Source organism: Pristiophorus japonicus, unplaced genomic scaffold, assembly GCF_044704955.1.
Source record: "Pristiophorus japonicus isolate sPriJap1 unplaced genomic scaffold, sPriJap1.hap1 HAP1_SCAFFOLD_472, whole genome shotgun sequence".
Lineage (NCBI taxonomy): Eukaryota > Metazoa > Chordata > Chondrichthyes > Pristiophoridae > Pristiophorus > Pristiophorus japonicus.
The window spans coordinates 73,689-89,231 of NW_027254377.1; the positions used below are offsets into that span (position 1 = coordinate 73,689).

The window sequence follows — 15,543 nt, forward strand, 5'->3', positions numbered from 1 at the left end:
GGAGGAGGTGCTCGCAGACTGGACCGGGTAGGGCTGCGACTGAAAAAGGCGAAGTGCATCTTCCTAGCTCTAGAGGTAGAATTCCTGGGGATGAGGGGAGGAGTAGACGGGATGAGCCCTACTGCGTCCAAGACGGAAGCGATCCAGAGAGCACCCAGACCCCGTAACACGACGGAGCTGCATTTGTTCCTGGGGCTCCCGAAATATTTGGTAACTTTTATCCCAAATTGAGCACGCTGCTTGAGCCGCTACACGTGCTCCTAAGCAAAGGTCGCGAATGGGTCTGGGGGGACAGCCAGGAAAGGGCTTTTAATAGAGCACACAATTTGTGATGTTCCAACAATCTGTTAACGCGATATGACCCATGTAAGAAACTTGTGTTAACGTGCGATGCGTCGTCCTATGGTGTCGGGTGTGTGTTGCAGCATGTCAATGCCAAGGGTCAGTTACAGCCGGTAGCTTATGCCTCCAGAAGTCTGTCCCAGGCAGAAAGGGGCTACGGGATGATAGAAAAGGAGGCGCTCGCATGTGTATATTCGGTAAAGAAAATGCACCAGTACCTGTTTGGCAGGAAATTTGAGCTGGAGACAGATCACAAACCCCTAACGTCCCTTTTGGCCGACAACAAGGCCATAAATGCAGACGCATCGGTCCGCATACAGAGGTGGGCACTCACGTTAGCCACCTATGACTACACAATTCGGCACAGACCGGGCACTGAAAACTGCGCCGATGCACACAGCAGGCTCCCACTAGCCACCACTGAGGGGACGACCGAGCATGGTGCTGAGATGGTCATGGCTGTTGAAGCTTTCGCAAGCGATGGCTCAACTGTGACAGCCCGTCAGACTAAAGTCTGGACAAATAGAGACCCGCTATTGTCTCTAGTCAAGAAATGTGTCCTGAATGGGGACTGGGCAGCCACGTACAGGGCATGCCCTGAGGAATTTAAACCATTTCACAGGGGCAGGGATGAACTCTCGATTCAGGCCGATTGCCTACTGTGGGGAAACCGCGTAGTCATGCCCCAGATGGGCAGAGAGGTGTTCATCAGAGAACTCCACAATGAGCATCCGGGCATTGTCATGATGAAGGCAATTGCCAGGTTACACGTTTGGTGGCCAGGGATAGATGCAGATCTGGAAGTTTGTGTTCGCAGGTGCAACACGTGTGCCCATCTGGGCAATGCGCCCAGGGAAGCCCCCCTTAGCCCCTGGCCATGGCCCGCCAAGCCTTGGTCACGCATCCATGATGACTACGCAGGTCCTTTCATCGGAAAAATGTTTTTGGTTGTAGTAGACGCCCACTCCAAATGGATCGAGTGTGACATTTTAAATTCAAGCACATCCTCTGCCACGGTAGAAAGTCTACGGGCAATGTTCGCCGCCCACGGTCTACCGGACATCTTGGTCAGCGACAATGGCCCGTGCTTCACAAGCACTGAATTCCAGGACTTCATGGCAGGCAATGGAATTAACCATGTCAGAAAGGCACCGTTCAAGCCAGCCTCAAACGACCAGGCAGAACGAAAAGTGCAGATAATCAAACAGGGGATGCTCAGAATCCAAGGGGGTTCCCTACAAAGCCACTTATCACGCCTCCTGTTGGCCAATAGATCCCGACCACACTCGCTCACAGGGGTTCCACCCGCAGGGCTGCTAATGATAAGGACGCTCAAATCCCATTATCCCTTATACACCTCACCATGAAAGAAATTGTTGAGAGCAGGCGCCAATCACAATATAACTACCATGACAGGAATGCGAGGGCACGATATATTGGTGTAAACGATCCTGTTGTTGTCCACAACTACACTGCAGGGCCTAAATGGCTCACAGGCACTGTGATTGCCAAAGAGGGCAATAGGATTCTGGTAGTTAAACTTACCAATGGACAAATCTGCCGCAAACACGTGGATCAAACAAAAAGGAGGTTCAGCAACCCCATAGAAGAAGCAGAGGAAGAACACGATTTCGAGTTCACTCCATCACAGGTGACCGAACACCGGAACCGAAGGGAGGAGAGCCCAGTCACTGTGGGCAGTCCGGATCGGCCTGAGGCACCGCAAACAGCAGACACACAGGCCAGCGCCCAACAACCAGAGCCTCAACTCAGGCGCTCTACAAGAGAGCGTAAACCACCAGAGAGACTTAACCTGTGATCCCAATAAGACTTTGGGGTCATGTATTCAACCAGCATTGTAACCCATTTTTAAATTCAAAACCTTATAAAATTGACGACATGCAGCCAACGTGCAAAAGTAAGAATTCTTTTAATCACCGTTAATTAGCCGATAACCTTCTTCAGAATGAAATAAATAATTATATAATGACTGAGGAACAGTAGTATCCTCAATCATTCATTTTCTCTTTACATGTGATGAAGTTTTATCCCTATCTCATTTACACGCTGTATGAGAATGGTTTCAAATTGTAAGTGTTTATGACTCAGTTGTAAAACCATTGATTGTGTGTGTGTCTATTCTTGACAGGAGGAGCACTTGAGACCGAAGTTCCAGTTCTATATATGTATCAATAGAATCAATTTCCACCAGTTTCTTTAAACCCAATAACATAATTTATTTCTAATGCGCTGGATGGAGGAACATGATCCATGTAAAAAATTGTTAACGTTTTACTTGAACTGAATGCTCATAAAATATTGGAGTGGGAATTAATTGGATATCAGCACTGCTGGCAACATTTGCGGAATAGATTCGTGCAGCCAAAACGCACAATGAAACCTGGGACTGTGCGGCACCGAATACTCGGCGAAAAACAGTTAAACACTTCCTCCCTGGGTGGGCTCGAACCACCAACCTTTCGGTTAACAACCGAAAACGCTAACCCATTGTGCCACAGAGACTGATGGAAGTAGATGTTGCAAGACATCCAAAACCAGGGTGTCAGTCAGTTAAAGCTTCAGATTGCTCCGACCGGTATGGAACTTGTCCACTCTCAGTTGTACTTTTCCCAAATAAATGGAGGGACATTCATTGTGGATGCGTGGAAGCAGTCTGGTCCCGCACACTGCAGACACTTCCATGTCACCGCCAACCAGCTCTCCCACAACCGGTGTGATCTACCTTCCAGCCTTCCGGTGCCTTGTCTGTGACAAAGTATTCTGCTTGTCCCGAAGCCGGTATTCGGTTTGAATTCCTTTTCAGCTCCTGACTGCGGATATTCCTGTGATTAAACAGGAACTAAATGCTGACAGGGACAGTTGGATTCACCGTTTCTTTGCTTGGTGAAATTTCAAAGATTGAGAGCCACGCACATCAACCCCAAACCTCCCGTGAGATGGAAGCCCAGTTGCTATTTCAAGCTTGAATGCAGGTACAAGCAGAACTTATTCAAAGAAAGTCCAAGTCCCTGAGACGCCTGATTGTTTGCACCGAACTCCTTTGCAAAGAGTTGAGGTTCATGTTTGGTGATCTGGGCACATCTTTCCCCAAACTACAACACTTCAAACATAACTCAATGGCTGTAAAGCGCTTTGGGGCGTCATGAGTTCCTGAAAGGCGCTGCAGATATGCAAGTCCTTCTTTGTAAAAGTTCAATGCAATTTCAAAATATGCGAGCAATATCCGGTCTCCTCTGGGACCCCTCGTAAATTTCCCGAAGGGAAATCACAGCCCGAGACCAACGAGTCAACTGTTTGACAAACGTGAAGATAAGGTGTAACCATGATCAAAGCATTTTTTTGTGTGTCGCTATTCAGAACAGAAGAACTTAAGAACTAGGAGCAGGAGTAGGCCATATGGCCCCTCGAGCCTGCTCCACCATTTAATATGATCATGGCTGATCCGATCATGGACTCAAGTCCACATCCCTGCCCGTTCCCCATAAGCCTTATTCCCTTATCAGTTAAGAAGCTATCTCTGTCTTAAATTTATTAAATGTCGTGGCTTTCTCAGCTCTCTGAGGCAGTGAGTTCGACAGATTTACAACCCTCTGAGAGAAGAAATTCCTCCTCATCACAGATTTAAATGGGCGGCCCCTTATTCTGAGATTATGCCCCCTAGTTCTAGTCTCCCCTATCAGTGGAACCATCCTCTCTGCATCCACCTTATCAAGCTCCCTCATTACCTTATACGTTTCGATAAGATCACTTCTCATTCTTCTGAATTCCAATGAGTAGAGGCCCAACCTACTCAACCTTTTCTCATATGTCAACCCCTCATCTCCGGAGTCAACCCAGTGAACCTTCTCTGAACTGCCTCCAAAGCAAGTATATCCTTTCGTAAATACTGTCAGTGTTTGTGATCCTCGCCCAATTGCCAGACGGACGGTTTGAATCGCCCCCACCTTACGAAAGTTCTAGATCTGGGAATTATTATTCAGAGTGTAAATTAAATGAGTCACAGAAAGGGATGCTTCAGTGATAAATCGTAGCATATTTATTTGGTCTAACATACACTGTCTAAAACATGCACTGCTAAACGAAATCACTGTCTCTGTGGAGAATAAAATCCCGGTTACAAACAACATACATACAGTACAGAAATGAACCTAGTAACACGCAGTAATTCCCTGGTGGATTCTAACCCCACCCCTACCAATGAATTACCCTCCCCAGAATAGCCCTGAAAAGCTTCACTTCTGAGAAAACCCTGAGCCCTTACCCAGCTGGCCTGGGATATCTGGTTACTGGCTTGGGACACTCGCGACCATGTTCACCACCACCGCAGCCCGTTTCCTTGCTCAGCTCAGCTGTGGGAAGTCACTGCCTGGTCTTCAGTCTCGGTGGCTTCTTCTGCAGTACTGCGGCCCCTTCCTCTGGTACATCAATCGGTGGAGCGAGAGCGAGAGGGAGAGAGGGCTCTCTCTAGACACAAGCTGCAAGCTCCAAACTTCACACCAAGCTCCAAGCTAAAAATAAAGTTGAAAGGATCCTGTCTTTCTGGGAGTCTTGCTACCCCTATCTTTCCCGCCAATCTTTAAAACCCCTTTGTTTCTAAGCACGAGTACTTAGTCAGTGATGGGCCATCCCACCCATGCATTGGGCTGATGGCCCTTAGTCTGGGCATCTCTCTGAGCCTTTGTGTTGGGAAAGACCCAGCTCCTCCTTGGCTGGCCAGGCTGATGGGTTCATTGTTCTGTGTCTCCTTCTGAGATGGAGGTGAGAAGTGCTTTTACAAATTAGAGTGGCTTTGTCAGTGGCCCCCCTTCCTGGCCGACAGCTCTTTTGTCAATGGATGACTGACAGCTCTTTTGTCCCAGCTAACTGCCATGCGGTCTCTGGAGTTTTAACAAAACCAGCTTTTTCACATATCTGCGCAGGGTGTTCCCAGCACAGGGAAAATAGCCTCATAAAAATAAAATCCACAAAATATTCTCGACTGAGTCCATTCTTTAAACAGAAACTTTGCGATCTCTTCATTCTGCTCTGCTAATTATCGATCTTGCCACGTAAAAAGTGCGTTGGCATTGCAATGCATTAATGTAAAATTAATGAAAAGAAAATGCAACGTTTTGTCGAGTGCAAAACATGCAGTGCCTGCATTTCAAAAAGCATTGCTTTTATTGATCCTGCGGAATGCATATTGCACAGATAATCTCAGCACACATTGTGCAGGCAAAGGCAGCATTAGACAACGAAGTGATTTGTCCTCCGCTGATTTGTAGCAGATAACTGACGGTTGAACACACGATTTGACAACTAGACTTGTAGATCAAGCATCAATGACAAAGGCAACAAAACTGCCCACCAGCACCAGGTGTCTTTCACTTGTTTGTCCCAAATTTTCAGCAGCTGGGACAACAAGAATTTAGGTTTCACCGAGATTTAAACTCAGATCGCGAGATTTAAAATCAAGAGGGCTCACCATTACACCATGGAACCAACTATTCCAAAACTTTTGAAACATACTTCGTCACAGACAAGGCACTGGAAGGCTGGAAAGTAGATCACACCGGTTGTGGGAGAGCTGGTTGGTGGTGACATGGAAGTGTCTGCAGTGTGCGGGACCAGACTGCTTCCACACATCCACAATATTGTCCCACCCTTTACTTGGGAAAAGTACAACTGAGAGTGGATAAGTTCCATCCCGGTCGGAGCAATCTGAAGCTTTAACTGACTGACACCCTGGTTTTGCATGTCTTGCAGTGTGTATCTGTGGCGCAATGGTTTAGTGCATTCGGCTGGTAACTGAAAGGTGGGTAATCCAAACCCATCTCCGAGCGAAGCCTTTTAATGTTTTTCCCCAAGGATTCGGTGCCCCACTAGCCACCACTGAGGGGGCTACCGAGCATGCTGCTGAGATCGTCATGGCTGTTGAAGCTTTCGCAAGCGAAGGCTCACCCGTGACAGCCGGTCAGATTAAAGTCTGGACAAATAGAGAACCGCTATTGTCTCCAGTCAAGAAATGTGTCCTGAATGGGGACTGGGCAGCCACGTACAGGGCATGCTCTGAGGAATTGAAACCATTTCACAGGCGCAGGGATGAGCTCTCGATTCAGACTGATTGCCTACTTTGGGGAAACCGCGTAGTCATGCCCCAGATGGGCAGAGAGGTGTTCATCAGAGAACTCCACAATGAGCATCCGGGCATTGTCATGATGAAGGTAATTGCCAGGTCACATGTTTGGTGGCGAGGGATAGATGCAGATCTGGAAGTTTGTGTTCGCAGGTGCAACACGTGTGCCCAGCTGGGCAATGCGCCCAGGGAAGCCCCCCTTAGCCCCTGGCCATGGCCCGCCAAGCCTTGGTCATGCATCCATGATGACTACGCAGGTCCTTTCATCGGAAAAATGTTTTTGGTTGTAGTAGACGCCCACTCCAAATGGATCGAGTGTGACATTTTAAATTCAAGCACATCCTCTGCCACGGTAGAAAGTCTACGGGCAATGTTCGCCGCCCACGGTCTACCGGACATCTTGGTCAGCGACAATGACCCGTGCTTCACAAGCACTGAATTCCAGTACTTCATGGCAGGCAATGGAATTAACCATGTCAGAAAGGCACCGTTCAAGCCAGCCTCAAACGGCCAGGCAGAACGAAAAGTGCAGATAATCAAACAGGGGATGCTCAGAATCCAAGGGGGTTCCCAACAAAGCCACTTATCACGCCTCCTGTTGGCCAATAGATCCCGACCACACTCGCTCACAGGGGTTCCACCCGCAGGGCGGCGAGGTTTCGATATATTGGTGTCAATGACCCTGTTGTTGTTCACAATTACACTGCAGGGCCTAAATGGCTCGCAGGCACTGTGATTGCCAAAGAGGGTAATAGGATTCTGATAGTTAAACTTACCAATGGACAAATCTGCCGCAAACACGTGGATCAAACAAAAAGGAGGTTCAGCAACCCCATAGAAGAAGCAGAGGAAGAACACGATATAGAGTTCACTCCACCACAGGTGACTGAACACCGGAACCAAAGGGAGGAGAGCCCAGTCACTGTGGGCAGTCCGGATAGGCCTGAGGCACCGCAAACAGCAGACACACAGGCCAGCGCCCAACAACCGGAGCCCCAACTCAGGCGCTCTACAAGAGAGCGTAAACCACCAGAGAGACTCAACCTGTGATCCCAATAAGACTTTGGGGTGGGAGGTGATGTCATGTATTCAACCAGCATTGTAACCCATGTCTAAACTGACAAGTTGTACACTGTGAGAACAATGACCACTAGGTGGTGAACTTGTGGGAGACACTACTAACCTGGACCTTCAGGGATAAAAGGGGAAGCTCCACCCAATTTCATCACTTGAATGCAAAGGAATAAAGGACTGGTCACAGACTGACCTTCTCTCAAGCATGGGCCTCGTGTGCATTTATACTGTACAGTCAGGACGTATCACTTATGACTCCAGGAACCCGGTGCAACTTTTGTTAAAATTAACAGGACCAACTATTTCACAGAAAAAATATTCTCCAACATAATGTTTTTAGATCATGCACTGGTTGATCATTCCTCGGTGCAAAGTGGATGAACTGACCCTTCCCCACATTGAACCCCAGTAATCATAGTTAAGGGGAGATTTAATAGAGATTTACAGAATTATGGGGAAACTGTTTCCATGGGCAGGAGTGTCGGTAACCGGAGGACACAGACATAAGATAATTGGTAAAAGGAAAAATCCGGGGCGGGGGATGTGGGGTGAGGAGATGTATTTTTACCTGCTCCTTATCCTTACATGTTGATGATCTTATGACCTGTCACAGGAGAACAATCTCGCCCCTGAGCATGTATGAGGAGAAAGCTCCAGAAAATATTCAATATTCCCATCCGGTGAGCTTTCGCGTGTGAGGCGAACGTGTTAACCGCTACACTGCGGAAACATCTCCACTTTCAGCACCAGGTCAGACGGAAATGTTAAGCGAGCAGGTGAACTGCTGAATTCCACGTTTAAGGAGTTGGTCGTGGTGCCAAGCAAATGGGTTTTGCTTAATGACGATAATGAAAAAGTGGGATTTGAACCCATACTTCCAGAAAAAACTGCAAACTGAACACAGCACCTGAGACCGCTCGGCCATCCTGACTATTTAATGCTGTATGTGGCCATCTGCAGGTTGATTTTGAACTTTTGTATCCTGTCACATGAAATAAATGAGGGCAGCAGGCGTATCTCTGCCTGACACCGGGGAAACAGTGAGACAGACCTTGGAGCAAGGGTCTCGTTATTGTTAAACAGCAAAGAAAATATTAATTCTGGAATTATCCAAAAGCAATGTGACCCCGACGTGAAATAATCAGGGGCTCAGTTTTGCCAGTATTTTCACAACTTAATGTTGCAATGTGAAACAATGCAGGAAATCAGTGGTGAAGATAAAATCCCACGGTGCTCATTTTCAGATTCAACACAGTACGATTTGAAATAAAGTGAAAGCATTTTACAGTGAAAAGATTTGGAAGTGTTACTTGTATTTGTGTCTTGAATTAAACTTTGTGGCGTCTGACTCCCGTTCCTGCCTCTGCTGAATAAGAAAGGAGGGTTTGACGTTGACCAGACTGCACTGCCCCTGATATTTGTGAGCTCATCCTTTATATTCAGTGGTTTCTCGCCCTTTGATGGGCTGCAGTGTAGCGGATATCACGTTGGCGTCACACGCGAAATGTCCCCGGTGGATCCGTTTTCTCTCACTGAAAGTTATCTATTTATTGAAGTTAAATAAAGAGCAATTAAGGAATAAAGGAGCCCTTTTGCCAGGAGAATAAATAGCAAATAAAAACAGCAAATGCTGGAAATCTCATCAGGTCAGGCATCATTTGCCAGGAGACTAAACTTGCCTCCGATTCTTCATCCACAGTAAGTTTAGGGAAATTCCAACGTCCTGGGCCTGTACAAAGTTTCTACGGATTACGGGATTTACGCATATCTTGCCCAGCAAATATCCTCAAAAACCTTGCAGCTGAAAAATCAAGTGCACAGCGTAATTTTACAGGCGCAAGTGTTTAAAAACACTCATAACCACAATAAAATAAAATAAATGCAATGTATTGTGTAAAACTCTGCCAACTAAGGTAAATTTATTTTTAACCCGAATTACAAAGCTTAAAAAAAATTGGAACAATCTTGTTTTTTTCTAATGCGTTTATTAACTTTAATTTCAATTAATTTTAATTATGTGAGGTCTGTTTTTTATTATTTCTTAGTGTGTGTGTGTTTTTTGTTCCCATGAATAGCACTGAGAACTCGTAGGTACGCGAGTCTCATTGCTATTAATGGGAAAGCTGTGGAATACGTACCTGATTGGCTGAGCAGTCACACGTGGGATCCCTCCGGACGGGAGCGTGCTTCGCAGCGCGGGAAGAGAAGGCCTCCCCAGCGGAATCCACGGTGCCTCCGAGACCACCAGGTAGGTTCGTAAAACATCTCCGGTCGGAAGGGAATTGCCCGCGGGAAGCCTCCAACCGGAATTTTTGGGCCAATATTCCCACCCGGATTGTTTTGCAGACTTACAGTCGATATTTCAAAAACTGAACTGTAATAATTTCAGGAGCTTTAATCATCGATGACATTTTACACCCTATCTGACTTAACACACTCTGTATTTTATCAGATTGGTTTAAAATGTTCATTGCTCAAAAGACAAGGAACCTGGGGTATTTATGTTCAATTTATTTCACAGCAAATATATTCTGAAATGATATTTCTGCCCGGGCTTGAACCAGGGACCTTTTGTGTGTGAAAGACTAACATGATAACTGCAACACTACGGAAACCCCTGCTTAACTGCCTGCCCAGAGAGAAGTGTTAAGCCAGAAGGTGTAATTCTGAATCCCTTTCTGTGAAAAAATCATTACACAAACATTTCTCTGACCGAAGCTGCACAAGTCAAAAATGTTCCTTTCAAAGTCGTTAAACTTCCAAATTTCTGTGCCCCCCGAATCTTCTGAATCAGAAAGCTCTAGTTGTACCGATTCAATCCATAAATAAAAAATAAAAACAGAATTGCTGGCAATCTCAGCTGGTCAGACAGCATCAGCGTTTTTACCAGGAGACTAAGCTCGCCTCCGATTGTTCATCCACAGCAAGTTTAAACATAATATAGAATCATGGAACGGTTACAGCACGGAAGTAGTCCGTTCGGCCTGTCGAGCCCGTGCCGACTCTCAGCTAGTCCCACTCCTCCGGCCTTTACCCGTACCCCTGAGATATTGTACCTTCAGATACTTATCCAAATTGATTTTGAAAGATAAGGTTAATTCTGCCTCTGCCACACTTTCAGGCAGCGCATTCTGGATCCTAACCACTCGCTGCCAAATGGCCTCCTCCTGTTCCTATGTTCCTGTGTATAAAGTCTGGGAAACACGAGATCAATTCCTGCCACTCTCACAGCCTTCCTAAATATAGCACCGTCATTCTATTCTCGTAAAACCAGCTCCTGAAGTATCGGCCAACTGTGTTGGTTGGAGCTCTGGTTATGTTCCTTAGACAACATCTACCACTGTGTGTCTGTAGTGTCGTGGTTATCATGTTCCACAAACACACCAAAGGTCCCCGCGTGGAATCATTTTGAAAACATTAAAAAGGGCCGAATGGCCGACTCCTGTTCCTAATTCTTACGTTCTTATGATCTTATGTCCTTTCACTGGAGAACAATCTCTCCCCTGAACATGCATGAGGAGCAAGTTCCAACAAAATATTTCCACCCGGTGAGCTTTCCCGTGTGAGGCAAACGTGTTAAACGCTACACTGTGGACACATCTCCACTTGCAGCACCAGGTCAGACAGAAATGTTAAGCGAGCAGCTGAACTGCTGAATCCCACTTTTAAGGACTTTGTCGTGGTGTCAGAACAAATTCTGGGTGAGCCTCCATTTGCCGGCGAAGTTTGAACTTGCGGTTAGAACTTTTGCAAAGAATGACTGCATTTTTACGTGGCCTTTCAACAACTCAGGATATCCCCAAGTGATTTAAAGTCAATGAAGTACCGATGAAGCCTTGTAATGTGGGGAAAGATGTGCCCCAATCACCCCACACGCATCTGAACTCTTTCCGAAGCAGGAGAGTGTGTAACCTGGGTCTATAACATAAAGTAATAGGCTCATTAACGATTAAAGCACATTATTAATCCTCTCACACACCTCAATTATGTTTATGCAATGCATCGATGGAAACTTCAACAACTGAACTTTACTGCGTTAAGGAACTTTAATCATTGAAGAAGTTTTATCCCCTGTCTGATTTTACACACACTGTATTTTAGGAGAGTGAGTTAAAATGCCCATCGCTCATGATACAAGGAACCTGGGGCGACTTTTTAAAAGGTATCCCACAGAAAAATATTTGCTTAAATAATGTTTCTGTCCGTGCTCAAACCGAAGATATTTCACATGTGCAGCGAAGGTGATAACCGTTACACGACGGAAACCTCTGCTTACACCTCGAAAAAAAGCATCTTGCAGCGCTGCCTCACTTCCCAGCAGCAGATCAAAGCCGCAAACAAACCCATCGATTATTCCCACTTCCCCACCTCCACAGATACTGCCCGACCTGCTGAGTGTTTCCAGCATTTTCTGTTTTTACTGAATACACAAACACGGGTATTCGTTCAAAATCAAACTGGAGGTGGCCACACACAGATTGAACAGAGCCAGAGAGACAGACAGGATCGGGAAACACCGGGAAATGGGACGAAACCAACAGGCACCTGGCTGCAATCACCGACAGGGACGTGTGATTTACATAATCCTGGCGAGCTCAGTAGATACAGCATGAGGCTCTTATTCTCAGGGTTGTGGGTTTAAGCCCCACATTGGGTGAATCATTATTGTTAAATTTTATGTCGCTTTCTCGGGCAAACTTCATTAATTAACCGATCAGCTTCTTTTGCACAGTGTTAATGTAAACTGAGGGAAAGTCGACAATTGAATAATTGGTTCTGTGCTTTGCATGTTAACTGTTAAACCATATCCCATTTTACACACTGTACTTCAGGCATCTGATTCAGAATGTTCATTGTAACATGAATGTGCCCCTGGGGAAACAGTGAGACTGGATTTAGAGCAAGGGTCTGGTTATTGTGAAACAGCAAACACAATATCAATTCCGGAAGAACAACAGCTAAATTAACTGATTTGAACACACAGCCTCCTGATCGGGAGTTAGACCCGTAACCTTTGCACCACGATGTCGAGATTCTACAACAGTCCCAGCGGATCGGAAGGTCGCAAATGTAACATCGCTATTCAAGAAAGGAGGGAGAGAGAAAACCGGTGGGGGAGACTAGAACTAGATCTTAGAAAAAGGGGCCGCCCATTTAAAACTGAGATGGGGAGAAATTTCTTCCCTCAGAGGGTTGTAAATCTGTGGAATTCGCTGCCTCAGAGAGCTGTGGAAGCTGGGACATTGAATATATTTAAGACAGAAATCGATCATTTCTTAAATGATAAGGGGATAAGCGGTTATTGGAAGCGGGCGGGGAAGTGGAGCTGAGTCAATGATCAGATCAGCCATGATCTTATTAAATGGTGGAGCAGGCTCGAGGGACGGTGTGGCTTACTCCTGCTCCTATTTCTTTTCGTATAACTGGAACACAAGGGGACAGATGTTGTGTGCAGCTACACAAAGCCCTGGTTAGACCTCACTTGGTGGACTGTGTTCAGTTCTGGTACCGCACAGGCAGCATCAGCTTTTTTGCCAGGAGACTAAACTCGCCTCCGATTGTTCATCCACAGCAAGTTTAAACATAATGTTCCCGCCCAGGAAATTTTCACATGTAAAGTAAACATGAGAACCACCACACTCCAGAAACATGTGTTACAATAAGCACAACAGAGGGGAGCTGAACAGTGAGCTCCCTCGGTGCTGATCGGGACCGATGCTGATGTGGAAGCAAGTCATCCTCGACTCCGGGGGACTGCCTCAGAAGAAGAGAGGAGGATCAGGAATGTGTTGGCTCACCTTAAACAACTTCTGTCCCTCACTGAAAGCTCTCAATCCTTCTCCTCCGCTGCCCTTTACAGAAATGTCACGTAATTACCACCCACCATGTTCACTTCCATATCCTCACAGTTGGCCACAGAGACTCCTGCCGTCTCCCCGCGATCAGCGAACTCACCCAGTTTGTAAAGTTACAACCGGAACAAGTGTCCCGCAAAGGGCTGGAGAAGCCAGAGAGTCTGTAAACTCAGTGTGTAACAGAAAGTAACGGGGTTATTAACGGTGATTACAGCAATTCATCTTCATCATAGGCAGTCCCTCGAAATCGAGGAAGACTTGCTTCCACTCTAAAAGTGAGTTCTCAGGTGACTGAACCGTCCAATACAGGAATTACAATCTCTGTCACAGGTGGGACAGACCGTGGTTGAAGGAAAGGGTGGGTGGGACTGGTTTGCCACACGCTCCTTCCGCTGCCTGTGCATGTGTTCTGCATGCTCTCGACGATGAGACTCGAGGTGCTCAGCACCCTCCAGATGCTCTTCCTCCACTGAGGGTGGTCTTTATCCAGGGACTCCCAGGTGTCGGTGGGGATGTTGCATTTTATGAAGTGGCTTTGAGGGTCCTTGAAACGTTTCCACTGCTCACCTGGGGCTCGCTTGCGGTGTAGGAGTTCCGAGTAGAGCGCTTGCTTTTGGAGTCTTGTGTCAGGCATGCGAACAATGAGGCCCATCCAACAGAGCTGGTCGAGTGTGGTCAGTGCTTCGATGCTGGGGATGTTGGCCTGATTGAGGACGCTAACGTTGGTGCGTCTGTCCTCCGAGGGGATTTGCAGGATTTTGCAGAAACATCATTGATGGTATTTCTCCAGTGACTTGAGGTGTCCACTGTATAAGGTCCATGTCTCTGAGCCATACAGGAGGACGGGTATCACTACAGCCCTGTAGACCATGAGCTTAGTGGCAGATTTGAGGGCCTGGTCTTCGAACACTCTCCTCCTCAGGCGGCCGAAGGCTGCACTGGCGCACTGGAGGCAGTGTTGAACCTCGTCGTCGATGCCTGCCCTCGCTGATAATAGGCTCCCGAGGTATGCAATTATTCATCCTCTCACAGACCTCAATTATTTTCATGTGATAAACTGATTGAGAATAGAAAGAGGGTTAGTGCTCGAGATCTTAACCACTCGACCACCAAGGAAAAATTACGATAATTGTATATATTATATATATATATATATATCTATACAAATAGAATCATAGAATCAGAAAGTTTCAGCACAGAGTGAGGCCATTTCAGCCCATCGTGTCCGCACCGGCCGACCAAGAGCTATCCAGCCTAATCCCACTTTCCAGCTCTCAGTCCAGAGCTCTGTAGGCTGCGGCACTTTAAGTGCACATCCACGTATCTTTTAAATGTGGTGAGGGTCCCTCCCTCTACCACCCTTTCAGGCATTGAGTTCCAGACCCCACCACCCTCTGGATGATGAAATGTCCCCTCATATCTCCTCCAAACTTCCCCCAATTACTTTAATTCTACGCCCCTTGGTTGTTGACCCCTCTTCCAAGGGAAACAGGACCTTCCAATCCATTCTATCCAGGCCCCTCAATTTTATACACCTCAATCAGGTCTCCGCTCAGGAGCCTCTGTTGCAAAGAAAACAGATTCAGCATCTCCAAACTATCCTCATAGCCAAAATTCTCCAGACCAGGCAACATTCTAGTAAATCTCCTCTGCACCCTTTCCAGTGAAATCACATCTTTCCTGTAATGTGGTGACTAGAACTGCACGCAGTACTCCAGCTGTGGTGTAGCCAGTGTTTTGTACAGTTCAACCATAACCTCCTTTTTTTTTAAATTTTTTTTTTTGAAATTCGTAGCCAATCGTTCCAATTCTTTGTCAAATCACAAACGCCAGAGGTCACCTTGCACATGCCAAGGATCACTCTGCGCCAATGCTCTTAGCCAAAAGGCCTAGAGCCACTGCACCGTTCCTGGAAGTACTGCAATACCAGGTTCGTGCCATGGAGGTGGATGGGTCAAGCCACCCCACACACCTCCGTGAAGGTGGATGGGTCAAGCCACCCCACCCACCTCCTGTTTCCAAAAAGGCAAGCATATACCTTCCTGACCAGGGAGAAACCACCCGGAGGTCATGGTGGCTGGTCAGGTCAGTTACGCATGATCTTAGCCAAAAGGCCATAACCTCCTTGCTCTTGTA

The 15,543-nt window shown here is 46.7% G+C and overlaps 1 non-coding gene across 1 annotated transcript; it reads right to left on the reverse strand.

Annotated features, from left to right (window-relative positions):
• Nucleotides 1-2,791: 2,791 nt before the first annotated feature.
• Nucleotides 2,792-2,865, reverse strand: trnan-guu (transfer RNA asparagine (anticodon GUU)). The gene has a single exon. It is a non-coding gene; the product is annotated as a tRNA-Asn (tRNA).
• Nucleotides 2,866-15,543: the final 12,678 nt, after the last annotated feature.